Raw genomic sequence first — 10105 nt, forward strand, 5'->3', positions numbered from 1 at the left:
TGATCCTCCCATCTCAGCTTCCTAAGCTAGAATTACAGGTATGAGCAACCAGCACCCAGCTTTAAAGTTCAAATTTCTTCATAAAATATTGTTAGAGCATGTACAATTTCTTTTCTTTCAGAATTTTAAACATGTTTTTCATGTTATTACCCACCTTAAATAATGTTACAATGATTCTTTAGCATTGTAGAGTAGGTATACAATAATTTGCATAAACATTTTCCAATTAGTGAATCTTTGATATATTTCTTTGCTATTATAAATAATTCTTTTCTATTACATTTCTCTATCAAGAGTACAACTTCTAACTAGTAATTCAAACAGTCATAGATATAGGGTTGGATAGCCTTTATTAGTATATTAAACTCAGCACTCTTTTTTTTTTTTTATTAGTTTCTAGGGCTTGAATTGGAAATTGTGTGAACCCAGGGCCTGGGCAATGTCTCTGAATTTTGTATTGTTTTTGTTTTCATCAAGGCTAGCTAATTCTCTACCATTTGAGCTACAGCTCCACTTCTGGCTTTTTGTTGGTTAATTGGAGTTAAGAGTCTCACAGACTTTCCTGTCCAGGCTAGCTTCCAACCATTATCCTGAGATCTCAGCCTCCTAAATAGCTAAGATTACAGATGTGAACCACTAGCACCTATCTCAGCTGAGCAGGTTACTTTTAACCTGTTTTCTACTCACTGTTTACTGCTTGAATAAATGACACCTAAGTGACTTTTTTTTTTTGCTTATAAAATTTGAAGTCCTGTTTGACTGTCTTTTATTCCTCACATCCTACATCTATCCTGCAGCAGATCCTGCTTGTTCTAGGTGCCAAATGTATCCAAACCTGGCCACCCATCATCACAAATGCCACTAACAACTTCTTACCTGAACAATTTTAACAGCTGGCTGACACATCTTTCATACATTTAAGAGCAGTCCTTTAGAAATGTATGTTGAACCATACTGAAAACCTTTCTGGCTCTGCAAATGCATGTAAACAAGCTTACATGAAGTCATTAGTACTTCTGGTGATGTCTCTGATCTCTGATCAGACCACTCTCTCTCCTTCATTCCTGGTCCAGGTATATGGACTAAGAATGTCCTCATCAAGACTTGTAAACTTGACCAAGTATGGGCCTCTGGTCAACTGCACAGTTTAGGTTAATGGTGCAGTTAGCCTGATTGCCAATCCGAATTTTTAATAGAACCCATTCTGTTTCCATAGCCTGACAAATGTGAGGCAGCTCTAACATTCAGGTGTAAGTTACCTCCTCCAGACTTTATCACTGTGTTGATTCCATATCTAGTTAACATTAGGTAGATGCATGGTTGAGGCTATCTTTGGTGCAGTGTAAGAATGGATGCTGTTTCTGCCACTGCTGCTGAAGACAAGGACCGTGGCACAGACCACTTTCTCTGTGCCTAGGCAAGGTGTTGGCATTTACAGTCCTTAAAAGCATCAGTGGATGAGCCCATTGTCATTTGATCTTCTTGTTCTCTTTAGAATACCTGTCTCAAAGAAAAAGGAAAGGAAGGAGGATAAAAAGCTTATTTGGGGGCTAGGAAGGCTTAGTGGTAGAGTGCTTGCCTAGCATGCATGAAGCCCGGGGTTCAATTCTTCAGTATCACATAAACAGAACAGAGAGGAAAATAGTAATTGTAGTTTGCAGTATTCTGGCTGTGATTTTGCACTAAAGCTTTACAAAATGTTGTCATTGAGGAAAGTTGAGCAATGAATAACAGGACCATTTTCTGTTGTCTTTTTAGAATTTCCAGGGAGCCTACAATTATTTCAAGAAAATTTGAAGAGTTCAGTTAGTTATTAAAAAAAATCCCACATGTACTCACAGTTTGTATACTAATGGACCTTATGTCAAAGCTTTTGTTTCCTACTTTTTACCTAACAAGCAGTATTTAGCTATAGGACATGTCCATAGTTACCAAGTGATAACTAGTAGAATCAGGATTAGTCTTTCATTCTACATTTTTGTTGTTTTTGTTGGTGGAGGTAGGGCTTGAATGCAGGGCCCGGGCACTGTCTCTGTGCTCTTTTGCTAAAGGGTAGATCCCTACCACTTGAGCCACAGCCCCACTTCTGGTTTTCTGGTGGTTAATTGGAGATAAGAGTCTCATGGGGACATTTCTGACCAGACTGGCTTTGAACTGGGATCCTGAAATCTCAGCCTTCTGAGTAGCTGGGATTATAGACATGAGTTGCTAACACCTGGCTCAGCATATCTTTAATATTGGCAATAGTTCGTATGTTTAATTTTACTTGCTTTTCTCTAGTAGCCCTGGAGTTCTATCAATATCCATCTTCTCTATCTACATTAACAGCAGTTTACACAGTGGGTTGGAGACCATAAAGATTTGGATATGATAAATTTTCTTGTTTTCCAGCTATGAATTCTGTCCTGTGAGACTGTGTACACACAAAATCTAATTAAGGAGGAACCTTTCAAATGAAACTTGTTCACAGTGCATAGATTATTCTTGCCAAAAGCTGATAAGTAGAAATTTCTTGTACAAAATACTTATTGGAAGCCAGTGTGTCTATATCAGGCTTATCTCAGATTCTGGTTGCACTAATGTTCTACTTGTGCAGGCTAACCTGAGAAGAACAAGAAAGGAGGCCTCAGATATAGATATTCTACTAAATAGAATGCCTAAAAATGAACATTGACTCTTGCTTGCTGTGTAGATTAGGGCTGGATCATACCTAGGGCCTTACACATGCTAGGCCAGTACTCATCGCTAAGTTCCATCCCAAAACACAGAAATGCTTAATAACATATACCTCCAAAATAACATATACATCCGGACAACATCTGCACATTAACAGAGAGAAAGGGTCAAATGGAAGTAGGCCAAAGGGTTTGAAAACTGGCTGGCTAAGTACAAATTGGTGAACACTTTCTCATAAAGTCCAGGGTCATGGTGCCAGTGTAAAATTCCTTTCTTGTTCTTTTTAAGAAACTCATGAGGGGTGTTTTCCCCTTTTCATTTGACTTAGCCAAAATTGCCTGCGTTCCACGGTCCGTCCATTCTGCCTTCAACACTTACACTCATAAGCAAAATTAACAAATGATCCCATGTCTCCCATTAGTAACAGCTCTTAGCAGGAATGTTCAGCACTCGCCAGCCTTCACCAAGCTCTAATTAGCCAGATACTGCCTGCCGTCTCCTCTGTACAATGCACAGCTTTCTTTCCCCAAACCAGCCCTGGCTCTCTTAAGAGAAACGTGTAGAGTTCCCCTGCTTGGGCCATTCTGCCTCACATCATTAATCAATTTGCTATACCTCATTCAAAGTTAGGGGGAGGCCCTGTTTCCTCCTGGCACTGGCCAGTTGAACAAGTGCTAAGTAGGTTTTATGTGCGCACCCTCCAGGCTGCCCCAGCAGCTGCACCTGGAGGTACCCTGTGTGTCTAGGAGGAAAGGTATGTCTCATAGAGAGAGGCTGTTTGAACCAAAGGGTTTTGTATGATTCCTTGATGCTTCTGTTGTCCAGAGCCAAGCATTGAGGAGAACATAGGGAAAGGCCTCCTGGCCAGAATCTTTCAGGACTTTATCCGCTGCTAGTAGGAACCGTAGTTATGAAGAGACTCTCTCTCCTAGGTAGCGTTTGAGTCCTTGACACATGCACATGCTTACATTGTCCCTAAGTTATTTCCAGCATGGAGGTGGCTCTTTCTTAGGCCCAGGAACTCCCAATATCATTCTCAACAGCTTGTAATGGACAATATATTGCCCAGGAGAGATACAGCATTATTCTTTGGGCTTTATGGGCTAATGGTACCTAGGTCCTACAAGTTACTTCCCATTCCATCTTGTTTATTTGTAAAGTAGGAATGCTAACAAGACTTCGTGGGGAGAACAGGCACAGAGTAAGGGACGGATCAGGCACAATGCTTGGCACAGAACAGGCACTTTAGTAACCATCCTTTTCTCACTCTCCTGCCTCTGCTCACCTGTATAAACATATTTCAGGGCTGTGAGTAGATCTTTTTCTGGACCTGATGACCACCTAGGGAGGGCCCTGCCCTGAACTCTACTGCCCCACGGACAACAGACTAAGAGCCTTGTCTCTTTATTTTCCTTTGGCCTGTTTTTTATTTTGGGTCTGTGTGATTTCCTGGCGACAGCCCTGCTGGTGGTGAGAAAATATGTTTGCTATTTAAGGAGCAAGCAGCTTGTTTCTGGAGGACCCCTCCCACGTCTCTCGATACTGTTGCAGACTGTAGGTCAGTGATGAATGCGGCCAGTGCAGCACATCTTGGAGCAGAGGCTAGAGTCTGGTCTAACTTGGATCCTGTATTTTTTCTTGATGAAAATGGTCAAAGTTGACTTTAGTGATACTGGTCAGTTCTTTGAAAGTTTGGGTTTGAAGTTTAATGCCTTCCCTTTCTTTTTCAGTTATTCTCTTTTCTTCCTCTGTAATAAAATTATTATTATTTTTAAATCTGGCCTCTTCTGTGTCCTTGTTTCTGTGAATGACACTACCATGCTCCAAATAGTCCAGCTACAATCCAGGATTTACTCTAGATCCCTTATTCTGCATCCCATCATTTGGCATGATAGATAGATAGATAGATAGATAGATAGATAGATAGATAGATAGATAGATAGATAGATAGGTAGGTAGATAGATAGATATTGTTCTATTAAGATGAGAATAGGTTGGAGACATTGTGCCTCTTCAGCCCTATGTCAGGACATATTTACCAAACTAAGATATTCCCTTATAAAAACCACAGCATATCTATCACAAACAGGAAATTTAACATTGTTGTAACCTAATACAAGCTCTATATTCACATATGGCAACTATCTCCAAATATGTTCTTTATAGCTATTATTTTCTTTACTTTTTCATCAAACCTAGGATCATAAATGATATTTAGTTGTCATTTTAGTCTTTTGTCTCTGGCATAGTTCTTCTGCCTTTCTTTGTCTTTTGACCTTGCCAGTTTGAAAATTAGATTCCAAATATTTTGAAGAATGTTCTTTACTTTGAGTTTATCTACTAGTTTCTTCAGTTGGATTTAGGTTAGATGTTTGGAGCAGTAAATGTTACAGAAATATTGTTAGTCTGATGAATGGCTCTGTATTTTTATTTAGTTATTCATTTTTGGCAAAGATACTGGTTTGCCCTATGTAAGCAGTATGGAATTGTGAGAACCTATATCAATGTTCAGTTCTTTTTGTTTCACTTCTACTTTTAGCTACCACAGATGATTTTATAGCTTCATTAATTATATTAACTAGAATAGAATAGCATTGCACTTTAATAAAGTATGTGTTTATCTTCTTTAAGCATGGACTAGCATGCCAACTTTATTAAATAGATACAATTCATTTCATCATTATTTATTTTGATTCTCAAATTTGTCCCAAATTTGTCCTTTACAAAATCTTTTAAAATGAGTTCTGTGTTTTTGGATTTCCCCCATGGTTCTCTTTGTTCTTAGTTCCTGAATAACACAACTCTATAGACTTACCTTGCCCTTTTTCTCCTTCATCCCTAAAATTATCTATTTTTCCAAAGATCAATTTGTTCCTAGTGGACAGTAATATTTAGCAACCAGTAATAGCTGGTATTTATGCTTCTTGCTTTAGGTAACATGTAACTGTATCCGGGCCCTTTTATTGGTTAGAATCCTGATAAACACACACATACACATACATACAATTTATTTCCATATATTGGTATTTACTTACTTGTATGTGCAGTAAAATCATAGGCTTATACTGGTGTCTCCAATCTCAGTCCAACTGTGCAGGACTTGCTAAGCAAGCTAAGGACTTTCTCCCTTATCTCCCTGTTTCTAAAGCACCTAGCCCCAGTTTCTCAACACTACATACCTAGCAGACCAAATTTTTAAAACGTGACACCACAACTTCCTTGTTAAAATACTCCTTTTAGCACATCATGTGAGTGAATGCCAATTTGTCTTATTAATACCAATTACTTTCTTTTTTCCTTCCTCTTGCCTGTACTTCAAAGACACCAGAATTCCCACCATTCCTGAACCATCCAGACACCTTTTAATGTCCCTGTATTTTTGCATTTTCTTCCCCCTACACAAATAATTCTTCTTTCCTTCACATTTAGCTTCCTGCACAACCTTAGCTTTTCATTCGCACCATACTCATCCCTTCTTCCCTTACAGCTTGCTTATGAGGACCCCTGTGGATCCTACCTGTGCTTTCCAGGAAGAATAAATATTGTCTCCTTCTGGTTATCTCATCCCTTTGTTACGTCTTTCTGCATTATATCTTAATGCAACTTAATGATCTATATCACAACCATCTGCCTCCAATCTATATTGATGAGTGGCAGAGGCTGTATTTTAGTATCATATGCTCCTTGAACAGAATCTGACATATTAAATTCTTGTGATTGTAGGATATATCAGCATGTTCTTATTATTGGACATATTTTTTAACTTAGCTCCATTACTAAAAATCTATATACACAAGATTTTGTTCTTTTCTAGTTAAATTGTAGGCTCCTGAGAAATGTAGATTGGCACATAATATCTGTTTTGGAGAACAAGACTTAGACATGTAAAAACTACAGGTCTTCTTCCTTATAGGAATACAAATTACAAAAGTGTATCTTATTACTGCGCTGGTCTTGCTCTCTCCCTAGACAATAGATAGTCTCCGTTCAGAGGTTAAGACATGACTGCCTATAAATGCAGCTCTTCACATTTTGTGTGCCTTTTTGCTGTGCATATGTTGGAAGGCTCAGTGTCACACTCTTTAGTGTCCACTGATAAATAGTACTCAGAGAATGGACAAGAATCATTATGAAGAAGGAGAAAATATCCAGATGTTAGTAGCCCATAATGTTTTAATTTAGCATAGTGTTTCATCCAACACCATCACCAAAGGTTTCTCTTGGGTTTATTTGTGTTATCACAACAGTGCCGATGGAGTTAAAGGCGGCCTTTGAAACGAGATTTTTGCTTGTTTCATTTATATTCTACTGTTCTTTCATGAAACATTTCTAAATATCCACGGGGCCCAATTCTTACAAAAATAAATCAGATAAACCTAGGGCTCTTGCCAAGTCAAATATCTACAGTTTCTGGCAATTATGTAATTTCCATCTCTGCTGTGGGGACTATTGCTGATAAGTCAGTCGTCATAAAGAGACATATTCCAGACCAATCTTTATTAGTGTGTCCTTCACTGATATATGCAAAGTCTTTTTTTTTTAAAGTAGAGCTATAACTCGCCCCCCCCCTTGGTCCCTAGTGAATGGCTTCTCATCATAACAATTTATATCTGGATAATGTCACAGTAAAATGTGAAAATGGTAAATTAAAACCAACGAAATTAGGGTCTGCTGTTATTAATAAAAACGGCTCTGGTTTTCACCATTTTGTTATGATGGTGCTGTCTTCTAATGCAACTTTGCAGTAATGTCTTTCTGGCCTGGCAAGTTGATTTGGCCCAGACAAAAGCAATATTTAGAAAGTTACTCTGTGGGACTTCTCTGGGAAAAAGGAACTGGAGAATCCTGTGCTAATTTAAATGCCTTCTTAAAGTTGAAGCTAAACACATTATTGATTTGAAAAGGCTTTTATGGAGAGAGGAACTTTGCCATTCCTTAGGAGTAGTATAAAATAAACAAACTGAAAATACCAATGTGCTATCTTTTTTTTCAGACTCACATGTCTGGTGCCATAGATATTGTTAAACTGCTTGTATTACAATAAAAACATTACTGTAAAAATCATAATCTTTGCTTATGGTTTCAGAAAGATTTCCCAAGCCATACTTTTTCCTAGCTGGAGCTCACAGTGGTATAAGCTTGCTTTTATTAGGGTCATTATTGTTTGTACTATGTTTTCACTCCCATTCAATCATTCTGTACAGTAGGCCTAGGAGGCAGGAAAATGAAAATAGAAATGAATAGATTAGTTTCCATTCTACATTGCAAATGAGGAAACTGGTTTCCCAGTAGCCCTTGCCCCAAATTCCTCTCCAGTCCTACTAAGTGGTTGTCCTGGGCTCAACCAGACTTTCCCACTCTTCACTGCTCCCCACCCTAGCACTGTGAGCAGTGCTGAGGACAACAGGGGATTCTTTTAGGAAACACAGCAGTGGAGTCTCCCAACAATGGAGTTTTGCTATCTTGATGAAGATATGCAGTATATTAATCAAGTTCTGAGTTCTGTGAAGTCAGAGTAACTTGATAAGTGTCAGTTTAGGCACTGTCTTCTCTTGCCACAAGGCAGAATGATGGCTAAGGTAAATTAAAAAATTCTGTCAAGACATGGTAGTGTACACCTGTAATCCCACATTTGGCAGGCTAAAGCAAGTGGATCATGGATCATGAGTTTGAGGCCAGCCTTGTTTACATAGGAGTCTTCTGTCTCAAAAGAAAATAAATATATGAAAATAAAAACAAAGTTATTTCTATCTATCTATCTATCTATCTATTTATCTATCTATCTATCTATCTATCCATCCATCCATCATCTATCTATCTGTCTATCTAGTTTCCCATTTCACTTACATGGAGAAAAGTGTAAACTAGTATGTGTCTTTGTCAATGGAGAGCCCAGAACTTTTTAGCCTTTCTCAGAACAGACTTGATTTTCAGCAGAGATAGTCTGTTAATAGAAGTACTCAATATCTTGAATAATTTGATTGAAACCAGTTGGGTTTTGTTGTTCTTTGTGAAAACACGTCTTTTTTGGCAGTTGGTAGTAAAAGAAAAGTAGAAGAGATATGAATTGAACTTATCTTTGTTTCTAAAAGTCATTTCTGTGCTTATTGGGTCTTGCTATGTATGGGAAGGTTGAATGGACACATAACAATCCATTTAGGCAAAATCAGCCCAGATAAGCAAGAGAAATGCAACTGGGAATCCAGCCTGGGTGAAGAGGACCGAAAACAAGATTTTCATGGCTGCTTAACACAAGTCTCACACAACTAAATATGCGTTATTGCAAAGGATGGGCTAAAATACGTGTTAAAACACACCAGGATAACATGGGTTTTGCAGCAAAATGCAAATATGTATACTTGTATATGCAAGGTTTTAAGAGCCAATGCTGTTGCAAAAATGTTAATGCAGAGAGAATGAGGGTTATGTTTTAGTTTGCTGGGATAACATAGACTTAGTTGTTGGACAATGACATTTATCTTTACTCTGTGAACACAAGTAAGCAGCATGGTGGCCGGGTAAACTTGTACAATTTATCAGCTCTTAAGCTCTTTCTGTGATGGAACAGCAGGAGCCAACTAAACTTCTGTCCATTAACTTGTCACTCTCTCTAGTAGACTATAAAACCTAGCTGGAATGGGATTTGTCTCACTGATCCACATCCCTGGTTTCTAGGGTAATGATGAGCTTGTAGCGCATTTCAAAGGAAATTTGTTGAATGAGTGAGGTTAAGTTATAGTCAGACTTCGTGAGGAATCATCTCTGCGGGAACCATGCTGATAAATCAATTCTCATCCTCTTCTGGTTCTACTTAGCAACATTTTATAAAGAGGTTCAGGCCTTTCTTAGGTCTCTTCTGTTTTCACTTCACTTTGTGTATATTTACTCTTTATTTCTTCCCAAATATTGACTGTTCCTCTTGCCTCTCCTTTCCATGACCCTTTTCCTCTTTTCATGACAATTTTTTCCCAGAAGTTCTCTTATTTTTGTATATTCACTCCCTGAATGAATATGGGTTAAGAGTTAGATGCCATCCATATACCTCCATGCCTAAACTCTATCTGTTGTTCCAGATTTAGAAATCACCCTCTGTCATATGTATACATAGATTTTTGGATTAGCATCTTAAATGTGACAAGCTTAAAATAGAATTTTTGGTATCTAATACCCATCTCTAACCATACTCTCCACTTTCTCTCACTTCAAATCAGTAAATGATACTTCTAGTCACCGAGTCTCTCAAGTCAATCACTCCAACTCATTTCATTTACACATCTTAACAACCCCTGCACTAATTATGTCAACACTACCTCCAGAATATACCCAGAAGTCTACCAAAACTTACTTTCTCTATTGCAGTTGACGTACTTCAATCAACTTTTATCAGTGGCCTTGCTGAGTCTTAATTTTATTTTTCCCCCATTGCTTT

This window comes from Dipodomys merriami, unplaced genomic scaffold (genome assembly GCF_024711535.1).
Source record: "Dipodomys merriami isolate MVZ:Mamm:240054 unplaced genomic scaffold, mDipMer1.0.p SCAF_17, whole genome shotgun sequence".
Lineage (NCBI taxonomy): Eukaryota > Metazoa > Chordata > Mammalia > Rodentia > Heteromyidae > Dipodomys > Dipodomys merriami.